At 37.3% G+C, this 14,894-nt stretch overlaps 1 pseudogene; it reads right to left on the bottom strand.

Moving 5' to 3' along the window:
• Positions 1 to 14,428: 14,428 nt before the first annotated feature.
• LOC118608606 lies at positions 14,429 to 14,547 on the bottom strand (annotated as a pseudogene).
• Between the last annotated feature and the right edge of the window lie 347 nt (positions 14,548 to 14,894).

Here is a 14,894-nt window from a genome sequence, read left to right as displayed (position 1 = left end):
TGTAGTTGACCCATTCTTTTACTTTTTTAAAAATAAAAAGCATTTCCATTCTTCAAATAATACACTGACGACTATGTTTTCATTGTTTAAGCCGAACACTTTGGATAACTCTCCTTTCTGACCCCTGGTGCAGCCCCATGTCTCAGAGGAAACGAGCATCATCTTTCAGATCATTCCCTGCATATTTAAAAACAGAATCCAGTTTTTATTTTTTCCTATACCAATGATGTCATACTCTGTGTTGTTCTGCAGCTGGCTTTTTGGTCAGCAATTTGCCTGAGAACGAGGTTGATCAGGGCCCCCGACACAGAACGTGCTGCAGTGGATTCTACAACACGTCTGTAACTATCTTCCATTTCTCTTTTTTAAGTTGTAGTAAAATAAATAGAACATAAAATTGACCATTTTTGCAGTTTTTAGATGTACAATTCAGTGGCGCTAAGGATCTTCTTGTGCAACCGTCACCACCATCCATCCGCAGACCTCTTTCCATCTTTCCAAACTGAGACGCTGTGCACACTACACACTCGCTCTCCACCACTCCCTCCCCCAGCCCCTGGCGACCTCCATTCTACCTCTCATCTCTTTAAATGTGACTGTTCCAGGGACCTCAATTTAGTGGAATCATATAGAATGTTTTTTTTTCTTATAACTGGCTTATTTCACATAGCGTGATGTCTTCCGGGTTCGTCCATGTTGTAGCATGTGTCAAAACTTCCTTCCTTTTTAGGTTGAAAACATCCCATCGTATGTCCATCAGCGAAGGCTTCGGTGTTGTGAACAGTGCCACTGTCAGCATGAGTGTCCCAGCACCTGTTCGAGCCCTTACTTCTGATGCTCCTAGGTATACACCCAGAAGTGGAATCGCTGGATCGCATGGGAATTCCCATTTCCCTTTTGACGGACATCTGTATTACGGACATCTAGGCCAGGGCTACTCAAATTGTGGTATGGAGCCAGTCATGAACTGCCACCTGTCCTCAGACCTCGATAAGAGCTGAAGTTGAGAGTAAGCATTTAAAAATTTGTAGCAAGCCGATGTTGCCATGAGTGCATGATCACTTTTCTAGTAATTCCTTTTTTTCCCTCCAACAGCATCAGTCCGTAATGGATCGGGAATGTTCAAAACAAACTCCACCAAAACTGGTCCTTTACTACATACAGTTTGAGAATCACTGAGAGACAGTTCCTAGTTTTTTGTTTCTTCTCATTAACTCTTCGTGGATGTATACAAGTGTTTCTCTAGGGTAGGTAATGAAAAATAAAATTATTGGATGAAAGGGCATGCACGTTTTAATAGGTAGCACAAAATTGCTCAGGAAAATGCTAATGAATACTCCCAACAGGATGTGAAAATGCCTATTTCCCTCTACCCCTGCCAACGCCTCATAGCAGCTTTTTAAAACTTGTTAATCTGTTCAGCAAAAGGGGTGTCTCGTTTTCATTCACAGTTCTCTGATTACTAGTCAGTTTATGTACCCTCCTTTTATATATTTATTAATATTAGTGTTTTTTCTTTTATTAGTTGTTTGTTGTATCTTTCACTTAGGTTTCTCTTGGGTTTGTTTTTTTTTGTCATTGATTTGTAGTTCTTAAATTTTGGATATTATCTGTTATTTATATATGTTACAAATATTTCCCCCTAATCTACCCTTCAGTATTCATTTACAACGTCTTTAGGAAAGAAACTTTATATTTTGATGTAGTCAAATACAGGCATACCTTGGAGATATTGTGGCTTTGGTCTCAAACCACTGCAATAAAGCAAATAATGCAATAAAGTGAGTCACACGAGTTTCTGGGTTTCTCAGTGTGTGTAAAAGTTATATTTACACTATACTGTAGTCTATTAATTGTGCAATAGCATTATGTCTAAAAATAATTTACATACCTTAATTAAAATTTTGTATTGCTAAAAAATGCTAACCATCATTTGAGCTTTCAGCAAGTTATTATGTTTTTCCTGGTGGAGGGTCTTGCCTTGATGTTGTTGAAAATAGAATATCTACAAAGTGCAATAAAACGACTGTGCTGGGATAGCATTCTTTTCCTATAATTATGGCTTTTGCTTTTGCTTTTCTTGCCTTGTTTCAGAAGCTGTCCCTACTCCAAGGTTTTAAACATATTCACTTATATTTTCTTATACGTTTCTTCCTCCGTTTTTAATAGCTTTATTGAGGTGTAATTGATATACAATAAACTACATACTTAAAGGATATGATTCGCTGAGTTTTGACATATGTACACACCCACGAAGTTACCACCACAATCAGGATAACGAACATGCCCATCACCCCCTTTGTTCTCATACATTTCTAAGCGTGTGTGTGTGTGTGTGTGTGTGTGTGTGTGTGTGTGTGTGAGCTAGGATTTTTTTTCCATTTTTTTATTAAGGTATAATTTCCATATATTAAAATTCACCCCTTTTAGCGTACCTTCCCTCAGCTTTTGGCAAATGCGCAGTCACATACCCACCACCGCGATCGCGATGCGGCACAAAGAGTTCCATCACTTCAAAACATTCCGCCGCTCCGTTTGCGCTCAGCTCCCTCCCCCTCCCTCCTAGTACTCACCGCCTGTTTGCTGTCACAGTTTTGCCTTTTCGAAACTAATAAATGAAATCAGACAGTGTATGACCCTTTGAGACTGGCTCCTTTCGATCTGCATACTGCCTTCAAAACGTATCCACGTTGTTGCTTGCGTCAATGGCTTGTCCCTTTTTATCGCGGCGTGGATTCCAGTGTATGGATGGATGTACCATAGTTTGTTTCTCCGCTCCCCAGCTGAGGGAAGTTTGTTCCCAGTGTTTGGTGATTGCAAACACAGTCGCTGTGAACACCAGCATCAAGTTTTTGTATGAGCACCAATATTCACTTGGATGAATGTCAAGGTGGGGGATGGCCAGCTTGTACAGTTGATGTACGTTTAACTTTGTAAGAAACTGCCAAACTGGTTTCCAGAGCAGCTGTACAACTGTATTTTTTTTTCAGCAATATATGAGAATTCTAGTTACTTCTAGTTCCCTAGCACTTGGTAGTGCCAGTTTTATTTTTAAGATGTTGTAATAGGTGTGTAATAGTATCTCATTGTGGGTTTTTTTCTAGTTTACAGAACTTTTCATTGTGGTTTTAATTTGTGTTTTCCTCATGACTAATGATCATTGAGCATTTTTCATATTTTTTGCCTGCTTTTAAAAATTACTTGTTTTGTTATTATTGAGTTTTGAGAGATCCTAAATATTCTGGGTTACGAGTCCTTTATCAGGTATGTGATTTGCAAACATTTCCTCTCAGTCTGTATTTTGTCTTTTTATTGTCTTGCCAGTATCTTTTGAAGAGAAGAAGTTCATAGTTTTTATGAAGTTCAATTTATCAATATTTTCTTTTATGACTCATGCTCTTGGTTTCATATCTAAGAAATCTTTGTCCAACACAGGTTGTCTCTGAGTCTTGTGGGTTTCTTTGCTTTTATTGTTTAAACTGTCTAGAATTTATTTTTGTGAATGGTCTGAGATATTGCAGTAACTTTTTCAAACAGATAGGTAATTATCCCAACCCTATTTATTGACTTTCTTCAATTCGAAAATGACACTTTTATTATATACCAAACTTCCTCACACTTGAGACTATTTCTGGACTAGCTCTTATGTTTCACTGATGTATTCTTTTGTCCTTATGCCAATATCAATATTAATATCAACATCAATTTTAAAAGTACTTTATATACATTTTGATACTTGATAAAGAGTTTTCCCTCCCTTGTACTTAAAACAGTTCTTGACTAATCTTGCTTATTTTTATTTCTACAAGAATCTTTAGAATCAGTCAATAAATTCCACGAAAGATCTATTGGATTTTAGTTGAGATTACATTGAATTTTCAGCTTAATTTGGGGGAAGCTGATGTCTTTACATTATTGAGTTCTCCCAACTGGGAACATAATGTATCTCTCCATTTATCTGAGTCTTCATTAATGATATGCCTCTCTTTTTATTTAGGCTCCTTTTATTTTTCATGCTATTGGTAATCATTTGTTTACTTCTCTCTATCATCTGTAAACCTTTTGAGTGCAGGAACCTTTCTGTCTCCTTTGCTAAAAGCTTTGGTTTCAGAATCTGGCTCCTGCTGAGACAGTCTTATTAGAACTTGACATTACATTTAGTATAGTTATCCCTTTTTTAATCAAAGTTTTAAAAAACTTATTAGCTTAAAATAACTTCAAACTTAAAAGTTGTAAGAATACTACAAAGAACTTCCATATACTTTTTACCCAGTTTCACATATTTTTAACATGTCACCACATTTGCTCTCTTATTCTATCTCCTTCTCTACCTATATAATTTTTTGAATCACTTAATCTACAGAGGTAAATTCCCTATACTCCTAAATACTTCGGCATGTCTTGTAGGAGCACCATGGAAGTGATATATCCTCAGTGCACTACACCAGGAGATACATTATGTTAGTTTGTCCCACAATCGGTGATGTTAATTAACATTGACTATTTGGTTAAAGTGGAGTCAGCCAGCTTTCTCTATTGTAAAGTTGCTATCTTTCCCTTTGTAATTGATACACTATTTGTGTGTGAGAGAAGGTACTTTGAGACAATATAAAGGTTTTGTTCCTCATATTCATTGATGATTCTTGCCTGAATCGGTTGTTACTATGATGTTTGAAAAATGGTGGTTTTCTAAGCACATCTCCAGTTTTGCATCTGTCAGTTCATGTCCAACTGTAATGAAGAGCTTTCTGTTTACCCCATGTATCGATTGATTGATTATCAGTACGGACATATAAATTCTTATTCACTGTGTGAGTTATAATGTTTTACTGTCACTATTCAGTTTGATGCCCAAATTGCCACAGATTTGGCCAGCAGTAACCCCATCAAGGTGATTTCCGTGTCCAGTGACATGTCCCCACCATTTTTAGCACTTCTTTACTTTCTGAGGCAGCAAGAATATTTCAGACTTATCTTGAATCTCCCTGCCCAAGATCTGGGGGATAAGTGTACTTATTGCTACTGGAGTATCATAGCCTTGGGGCTTTTTAAGCAGAGAGAGCTAAGAATTTTCCTGGGCTTTTGAATCTGTCTCAGTATCTCACCAAGTGATTATTGAGGTCTATACTTGAGTATGTCATGATCTGAGGAAGTTGCTCCCGAGACAGTCTCCTCCATTGTTGGGCAGCTCTGATCCTTGACAACCCTTTATGTTTGAAAACAGTGGTAACTGGTTGCCTCTAATAAGTGTTGATTTCTCTGTATTCTTCTATGTTCATACTTTAGTTCATTAATATCTCTTTTTAAAGGCTGGCATCCAGGATGAAATGTATTATTTCGGGTACATGTTCTGATCAGTGCAGGGGAGTGGATCGATGACTTTTTTGTTCTAGACCTCATGCAGGTCATGATTGTTAGCTTTTTTCTTGTCTTTTTCTTTTCCTTTTTTTGACAGCTGCATCCATCACTCTGTTGACTTATGTTTAACCTACAGTTAGTGGAAATCCCTTATAGTTTAACTCTGCTGCTGTGTTCACCTCTTTGGTACTTGCACAGTTGTGTCTTAGGACCTAGTACAAGTTTTTAGGTTCATCTCTTTCTTCTCAGCTTGTTAAATTTAGCCTATTATTCCTACTTGTCAAACTTGAGTTTTGAATGTCACCCAATTATACTAGCTACCTTTTCCAGAATATCATCTGCAAATTTGATTAGTATGTCACTAGTGTCTTCAGACAAGTATTTAAAAACATCAAGAAGGGCAGGGTGGAGCTCAGACCTTTCTAGCCTAACTTGAGACTTTCTCTTCTGTTGAAATCAATTCATCAAATAAGGGTTGCTGCCATTCGTCTACCTTCAGCTGCTGTCGTATATAGGATCTGAGCCAAGAGGCGTATCACAATACACAGAATGGATCCAATTTCTAGGTTTTTTTTTGGTAGGGTCAGTTATTCAAGACCATAGAAGGCTTATTTATTGTAAAATAGGGCCTTTCACATAGTACAAACTTCTTCTTGTGTGGAAATTGGCCTGTTCTGGCTCAGTTTTTGTCCTCCTTGGTACTAGAGAGCAACGAGAAGTGTTTCAGGGAGCCAAGACTATCTTGCCTAAACCAGTGAATCTTCATCGAATTGAGAAACTTTGAGGGCAATCTAGTTCAAGCTTCAAAAATCTGACTGACAAAACCTCCTACTAATGTGCTCTCCTTTTTTAATCTGCCATATCAGTCAACAAATACTTATATTAAAAAGGAGGAAAGGTGCCTTCTAGAAGGGTGTTCTCAGAAATTAAATGTAATGAATAACAGTAACTATCTGAAAGCATACATCTGCAGAATTAACCTACCCTAAGAGAGCACATCTAAGATTTCGTTGAGACTAGGCTGTTTTTCGAGTTTCCATCAAAGACCAGAGTGTAGTCTCAGGAAGAAGAGAATGAAATGTAGTGATGCAAAGAAATCCTCACTTAACTGCCTTATAACTTGGCCATGTGAAATAGTGATCTGTGAATAAAAGGATCAACTGTGGTTGCCTGCAAGGAGCCTGGGAAGGGGGAGAATAATATGAATACATACATATATATGTCATTTATATATATTTAGATGTACAAATCGATACACACACACGGGTTCTTTTTGTTGTTTATTTTTAATTACTTAGATAATATGTGAATATTTCTCCTTGTAAAAATATTAAAACATTACAGGTAAGAATAAGTTTCCTTTCATCATTTTTCTTGCCCCCAGTTCTGGTTAGTTAGGCTTGTTGTAAAAACATCTTGAGTAGAGGAAGGTGGTTTATCAGGCTCATATAATTTGATGGGGATATATCTTTTGTGGATATAAACTTTTGTTTTAAAAATGTTATCACTAATAAACCTCTTACCATATAGTCTGGCTTGCTGAATATGCCTGCCTCCACTAGAGAGACTGGCTGCCCTGTACACATAACAGGGCCCTGGTTCTTGAGATAAATCCGTTTTCCTTTGTAAATCAATACATTGCCATTTAATTGTGAAACTGGCTAGTCTGGCTTACTGAGCTCCACACCCTTGACCACTGTGATGCCAACGATGTCGTAGACCCAGGAGGACCTTCTCAAACAGCTGTTTGACTTCTGTGTGTAAAAAAAATGCTCCATGGGGAGCTTATAATTTTACTAGGAAGACGAAACATGCGTGTGAGGCATTTCTTAAAAAAGACAATACTATGTATTTATGACATAAGACAATCTATGTAATAAAGGGTTAACCGGATGGCACGGTGAGTGCTACACAAATTCGTGTTGTTCTTCAGTTCCTGTTATCTCATCCTTCTTCATTCAGCTCTTTTAAAAAAATAATTCATTCTAATTAGTTTCAAGTACACAGTACATTGGTTAGACATGACTGCGTTCCCTGTGCCGTGCTCCCCATCCCCGTGACCCTCCATCAACTGCTAATTTGTGCTTCTTTAACCCTTCATCCCATTCTTGCAGCCCCCAAAACCCCTCCACTCTGGCTGTCCCCAGATTCTCCTCTGTATTTGTGAGTCTGTTTTTGATTAGTTTGTTCTTTTGTTCCTTAGATTCCGCATATAAGTGAAATCATACGGTATTTATCTTTCTCTGACTTATTTCACTCAGCATAATAACCTCTAGGTCCATCCATGTCGTTGCAAATGGTAGGTTTTCATTTTTTAATGGCTGAGTAATATTCCATTGTATATATGAGCCATAACTTCTTTATCCAATCATCTGTTGATGGACATTTAGGTTGCTTCCATATCTTGGCTATTGTAAATTGTACTGCCATGAATTTTGGGGTGCATAGATCTTTACAAATTATTGTTTTGGTTTTCTTTGGATAACTACCCAGAAGTGCAATTGCTGGGTCAAAAGGTATATTTTTTTCTAATTTTTTGAGACTATTCCATCCTGTTTTCTATAGTGGCTGTACCAATTTGCAATACTACCAACAATGAATGAGGGTTCCCTTTTCTCCACATCCTCTCTAAGACTTGTTGTTTTTTGATTTACTGATGCTAGCCATCCTGACGGGTATGAGGTGATATCTCATTATGGTTTTAATTTACATTTCTATCATGATTAGTGACCTTGAGCATCTTTTCATATGTTCGTTGGCTTTCTGGATTTCCTCTTTGGAGAAGTATTTGTTCAGGTCTTCTGCTCATTTTTTAATTGGATTGTTTATTTTTGTTGTTCTTCAGCACCTTTTTTGCCCTCACCTCCTACTCTTCAATTCACTGATCTCACTAATTTTCTGCCATTGGCCTAGAATTGTGAGGGGTGAAAGATATGGGGCTATGGGGGGACCTCTGTTATGCTTTGCTGTTTTCCTTTTAGGGTCATCTTATCCATTCTTATGGCTTCAACTGCTTATTATACACTCACTTCACACAAATATGTGTACAAGCCAGACCTCTTTCCTCAGTTTCAGACCCCATGTATCCATCTGCCTATGTGAACAGGCATCCCAAATTCTCCATCTCCCATACTGAGTTCATTCTACTCCTCTCCATCTACACCTGTTCCTCTTCTTGTGTCCGTTATCTCAGTGAATGGCACCACCATCAACTCAGTTGCCCAAGCCTGAAACCTTCATACCATCCTCCCTGTAGTTATTCTACCATCAAATCCTTTCAGGTCTATTTGTTAAGTATCCACTGTATCCATATACTTCTCTCTATTCCTATTGCAACTACCCTGGTCCAGGCCACTATTCCCTCTCACCTGAATGATCGCAGCTCTCTCCTCATTATGTACCCGCCCCCACTTTTTCCTATTTCAAATCATTCTCCACACTACAGCTAAAGAACACTTTCTAAAACACAACCCTTCAGCAACTTCCTAGTCCCCTTAAGAGAAAGTCCAACATTCTTTGAGTAGCTTACAAGGCCTTACATCTTGCTCCTGCATCGGTTTATTTATCAAAGCTCCCCATGTCAAACTCTACCTCAGTCGTTCTAAACTCTATTTTCCATTCTTGGAGAATGTCATGCTCTCTTCCTCCAGAATCCACACCTTTGCATATGCTGCTCCAGTGGCTGGCTATTCCACTTTTAGTGATGCTATGATTGAGCAGTGAGCACAGATTGGTGACAACTTGCTCCTTTCATTGTAAAGTTTGTCATTTGTCTTTTATTAGTTTTAGCATCCATTGATGATTATTATCTGGATCAGTTACTTCATAAGGAGTTTCAAATGAATGCTCTTGCAAGTTCTGTCATTCCTTCTGCATATATTACCTGGAATTCTTTTGCAAAGAATTTCTCTTTACTCACTATGTCTATTTGGTATCCTAGAATACAGTTTGTACATGATTGGCAAGGTAACTTTTTAATTCTTTTGTGATTGTATTTTTTTAAGTTTATTTAATTAGTGATATGGAATTTTGGATAATTTAATCAGAGAAACCATTTATTAGTGGTGGTTATGTTTCCAGAATAGCAGATAAAAGCCTACTTAATTCACAATGTAAATGAAACATTTCACATAAGTAATGAAAAATAGAAAATATTTTTATAATATTAATTATTAAACAAAAGAAAATTGAATACATTTTCAAAGCTTAACTTGAGTGCTAGTACTTGAGAGAAAAGCAGTCTTACTTAGAAGAAGAAGAGGTAGATGGATAATTATGGTCATTTGAAGAGATCTTCTGAGTACTTTCAAGAGCTTTTTGAATTTGATGGCACTGGTTCTTATGTCTAATTTTACTGAGGATTTAAGCTATTTCCATTTCTGTGACTGGTATAATGCCACCCTGCTCTCATACTCAGCAACTGGGGCCCATGATCAGGGAAAATTTTCAGCTCACAAATGGAGAGAGGCACATTTTTCAATATGCCAATTATTAGAGTGAAATTAGAGAGTTGGATGTGAGTGAATGAAACTGAGCTGAGAATGTAAAAGATAAGAAGAAGGACTTTAATGCTAGGACTTTTAGGTCTGAGGAGGGACCAGGGATCAGGGTGAGGCCATTGAGGTGCCTATAGAGTCAGTCCTACACTTGCTTGACCCTGAAAGTGCCTGTATTTTTTGTTTGTTCATTTATTTTGTTCTTTAGATTCCACATATAAGTGAGATCCTATGGTATTTGTCTTTCTCTGTGTGACTTATTTCACTTAGAAGAATACCTTCCAGGTCCATCCATGTTGTCGCAAATGGTGATATGTCATTCTTTTTTATGCCCAGGTAATATTACATATATGTACCACATTTTCTTTATCCAATCATTCCATATCTTGGCTATTGTAAATAGCACTCCAGTGAATGGAGGGGGTGCATATATTTTTTCAAATTAGTGTTTTTGTTTTCTTCAGATAAATATCCAGAAGAGGAATTGCTGGGTCATGAGGCCGTTCTACTTTTAATTATTTTTGAGGAACCTCCAGACTGTTTTCTATAGTGGCTGTACCAATTCACAATCCCACCAACAGCGCGTGAGGGTGCCCTTTTCTCCACATCCTCACCAACACTGTTCTTTGTTGATCTATTGATGGTGCCCATTCTGCCAGGTGTGAGATGATAGCTCCTTGGGGTTTTAATGTGCATTTCTCTGATGGTTAGTGATGTCGAGCATCTTTTCATATGTCTCTTGGCCATCTGTATGTCCTCTTTGGAGAAATATCTATTCGTATTTTTTAATTGTATTGTTTGTTTTGGTGTTGAGTCGTTTGAGATTTTTAAATAAATTTTGAATATTAACTCCTTGTCAGTTGTATCATAGACAAATATCTTCTCTCACTCAGTAGGTTGTCTTTTTGTTTAGTTGATGGTTTCTTTTGTTGTGCAAATGCTTTTTAGTTTGATGTAGTCCCATTTGCTTATTTTTCTTTCGTTTCCCTTGCCTGACAAGATCTATCAGAAGAAAAAAATATTACTAAGAGCAATGTCCGAGAGTTTACTGCCTGTTTTCTTGTAGGAGTTTTATGGTTTAGGGACTTACATTTAAGCCTTTAATCCATTCTGAGTTTGTTCTTGTATGTGGTGTAAGAAGTTGGTCAAGTTTCATTGCTTTGCATGCGTCTGATTAGTTTTCCCAATGCCATTTATTGAAGAGACTGTCTTTTCCTCATTGTGTATTCTTGTCTTCTTTGTTAGAGATTAATTGACCATATAGGCATTGGTTTATTTCTGGGCTCTCACTTCTGTTCCATTGATCTCTGTGTTTGTTTTTACGCCAGTACCATGCTGTTTGGATGACTCCAGCCTTGCAGTATGAGCCTCCTTCAATACTGTGCCCTAGGACAGTGAATTTGAGGTGAGTCAGTGGGAAACAGAGCAGAGAGAGGCCATGGAAGGACTAGATATTAAGGCTCTAGGAATCCCAGTATCAGGTCCTGGATACAGGAATTCGAACCTAAGCAAAGACTCTATGGATGCAGATAAGGACCCAGATATTATGTGATAGGAGAATAAGGTTTAAAACCAAAGTAGACTGAATATTGTAGGTCCAGAAAGGCCTCACAGAGGAGACCTGCGTTGGAATCAGAAGATTCTTTTCAGGCCAGAAAAGTGTGGGAAGAAGTGTGACGACAGAGACAGAGGAAACAGTAGATGTAGAGGCATGGGAGTGTGAAATTGGGTTAGTGGCTGGAATTTAAGGAGTGATAGGGGATGAAGTTGGGGACCATATAATGGAGGGCTTTATAGACCATGTTGTTGATTTGAACTTTGTCTCTGTGGACCTTGGGGAACCATTGAGGGTATTTTATGCTTGGAAATTACATGGTCAGATTTGTGAAATTGAAAGATTATTAAATATTTTCAAGTGTACTCATAAGTAAAGAGAACAGTATAACAAACCTTCTTATACTCATTAACCACATTTAATAATTATCAAGATTTTGGCAATCTTGTTTCAGTTATCTTTTTTTTTCCTCCCAGTCTTTTTTAAAGTTTGCTGAAGTATTTTAAAGTCAATCCCAGACATGTTACTTCACCCCTGTATATTCAGTAGGCATGTCTAAAAAGTAGAGATGCTTTCTTATACAACCATGCTATCATTATGTTATCTTACAAAATTAATAATTCCTTAATAGCATATAATATCCAGCCCATTATAAAATTTCTCAGATTATCTCACAAGATGGTCTAACAATTGGTTTGTTCACATAAAGGTCCAAACAAGGTCAATGTATTACATTTGATTATCTCTTCTTTTCCCAGCTTTATTGAGGTTGCTATAGACTACATGTTTGTGCCTCCCCACAAATTAATATGTTGAAACCTAACCCCCAAGGTGATGATATTGGGAGCCTTTGGGAGGGTAGAGCCCTCACGAATGGTTTTAGAGCCCTTATGAAAAGAGACCCCAGAGAGCTCCGTTGCCCCTTCTACCACATGAGCAAGAAGGCACCAGACATGAACCAGGAAGTGAGCTCTCACCAGACACTGGATCTGCCAGTGCCTTGAGTGGGGACTTTTCTGCCCTAGAACTGTGAGAAATACATTTCTGTTGTTTATAAGCCATCTGGTATATGGTATTTTTTTAAAAAGTGACCCAGATGGACTAAGACAAGGTATAATTGGCAATTAAAAATTGTATGTATTTAAGGTGTACAACTTGATGATTTGATGTAGGTGGACTTTGTGAAATATTTACCACAATCAAGGAGGAAGGGAGTAATGGGGGAGATGTTGGTCAAGGGGTACAAAGTTTCAGTTATTATCTCTAGTCACTCTTCATCTAAAACAGTCTGAACCTCATTTTTTAAGCCATTTGCTTGTTGTAGAAAGTGGGTCCGTTTTCCTATAAAAATGCCACATTTTGGATTTCTCTGTTTTCTTTCTTGTACTGTTATTTACTTTATTCCTCTATGCTGTAACCCCATATTTTCTATAAGGGAAGTTGGCTTTAGACACTTGATGATATTCAGGTCCATTTTTTTTTTTGGTCAAGAATACTTCACGGGAGTTGCTGTATAATTCCCTCTGAATCACATGTGGAGGCACATGTCTATTCCACCTTTAATGAACAGGTAACAGCCTGATTCCTTCATTATGATGTTTTCTATCAAACTTTTACCTAATTAATCCTTTGATGATCATTGTCAGAATTATTTCACCAGGAATTTCAAAATGGTGATTTCCTAATTTTGTCTTCTATATGAATTAGCTGGAATTCTTCTGAAAGTAAACTTTCCATCATCAACTAGGACCATCAGGTTACATGTACAGGGAATGCAGGAGAGATGCATAATTGTTGCTCTTGAACTTGCTTACCAATTTTAAAAATAAAGAGTTGGTACCCTAGTTACTTACTTTCAATGATATCCAATGAGTTATATGTGTTTGTTCTCTCTCTGTCATGAACTCATGTTTTTTAATGTATTCGATGGGTTTCAGTTGATTGCAATCATTATTCTTGTCAACATTCAAATTTTCTTGTCTTTTGCCAAAGTGTTGCTTCCCATAGCCCTCTGACACCACTCATTAGGGTTCCATAGCTTGCTTGATTTCTGGGCAAAGCTTTTCTTGTATTTCCTGCCCCAGACTTGCCATTTCTCTAAGGAGCCCTAGTTTATTTCAATTTTCTTTTTTTTAACAATGACTTTATTGAAGTATAATTTACCTGGTATAAAATTCATCTGTTTAAAGCATACAATTAAGTAAATTTATATAGTTATGCAACCACAACCACAATCTGATTTTATAACATTTCCATAAGGCTACAGGATCCCTTGTACCTTTATTAGGTCAACCACCTTTCCCACTCCTAATCTCAGGCAACCACTATCTCTATAGATTTGCCTTTTCTAGAGATTTCCTAAAAATGTTATCATATACTATACAGCCTCTTGCATCTGGCTGCTTTCTCTTAGCATTGTTTTATTATTATTATTTTAATTGAGATGTGATTCACATACCACAAAATCCACCATACTAAAGTATATAACTCAGTGGTTTTTAGTATGTTCAACCATCACCACTATCTACTTCCAGAACATTTCAAAAAGAAACCTTGTACTGGTTTGCAGTCACTTCACATTAACTCATTCTCCCCCAGCCCCCTGCAAGCAATAATCCACTTTATTTCTCTATGGATTTACCTACTCTAGACATTTTCTATAAATGGAATCATACAGTATGTGGCCTTTTGGTCTGGCTTCTTTCACTTAGTACAGTGTTTTCAAGGTTCATCCATGTTATAGCATGTATCAATATTGAGTTCATTCCTTTTTATGTCTGAATAGTATTTCTTTGTATGAATATATCATATTTTGTTTATCCATTCATCAGCTATTGGACATTTTGGGTTGTTTCCACTTTTGGGTAATGTCAATGTAAGAAATGTCCAAACCTATAGAGAATTTTTATGAATTTATTTGAGTTAAACTGATGACATATCAGGAAGCAAGATCTCAAATGCTCCAAAGAATGACAGTTTTGTAGTTCTTTTTATACTTTTTTTTAATTTTTATTTTTAAAGCATACAGCACCCAGTCTTCCTAGGTGGTCTCCCATCCAAGTATTAACTAGGCCCAACCTTGCTTAGCTTCCGAGATCAGATGAGATCAGGAGTATTCAGGATGGCATGGCTGTAGACCTTTTATACCTTTGGAATTAAGAAGGGACCTTAAGAAAGATTTCATGAACATGTGAGAAAGCAAGGCAGGGAAATCTCTATGATTGGATGACAGGGTAGTTAACAAGATCCTGTGTTCTCTTGAGGGTGGTTATGCTTCCCAGGGTTCTGAAACAAAGGCATTTCAAAGGCGTGTTAACCTAGATTCACAAAAACAGTGGACAGAACTTGTTAAGTTGAATATAAACCTTTTATAGGCCTGGGGCACGACTACCCACCATGACCTGCCCAGTTAGGAATTTATGATCAGATCACTGTGTGGGGTCACTTTCAGTTGGATTTATTATAGAATCCTTTTTTCACCTGTA

This window comes from Rousettus aegyptiacus, unplaced genomic scaffold (genome assembly GCF_014176215.1).
Source record: "Rousettus aegyptiacus isolate mRouAeg1 unplaced genomic scaffold, mRouAeg1.p scaffold_m13_p_9, whole genome shotgun sequence".
In the NCBI taxonomy this organism is placed as follows: Eukaryota; Metazoa; Chordata; class Mammalia; order Chiroptera; family Pteropodidae; genus Rousettus; species Rousettus aegyptiacus.
The sequence above is the reverse complement of the archived record's forward strand: the minus strand, read 5'-3'. Positions and strand labels throughout refer to the sequence as shown.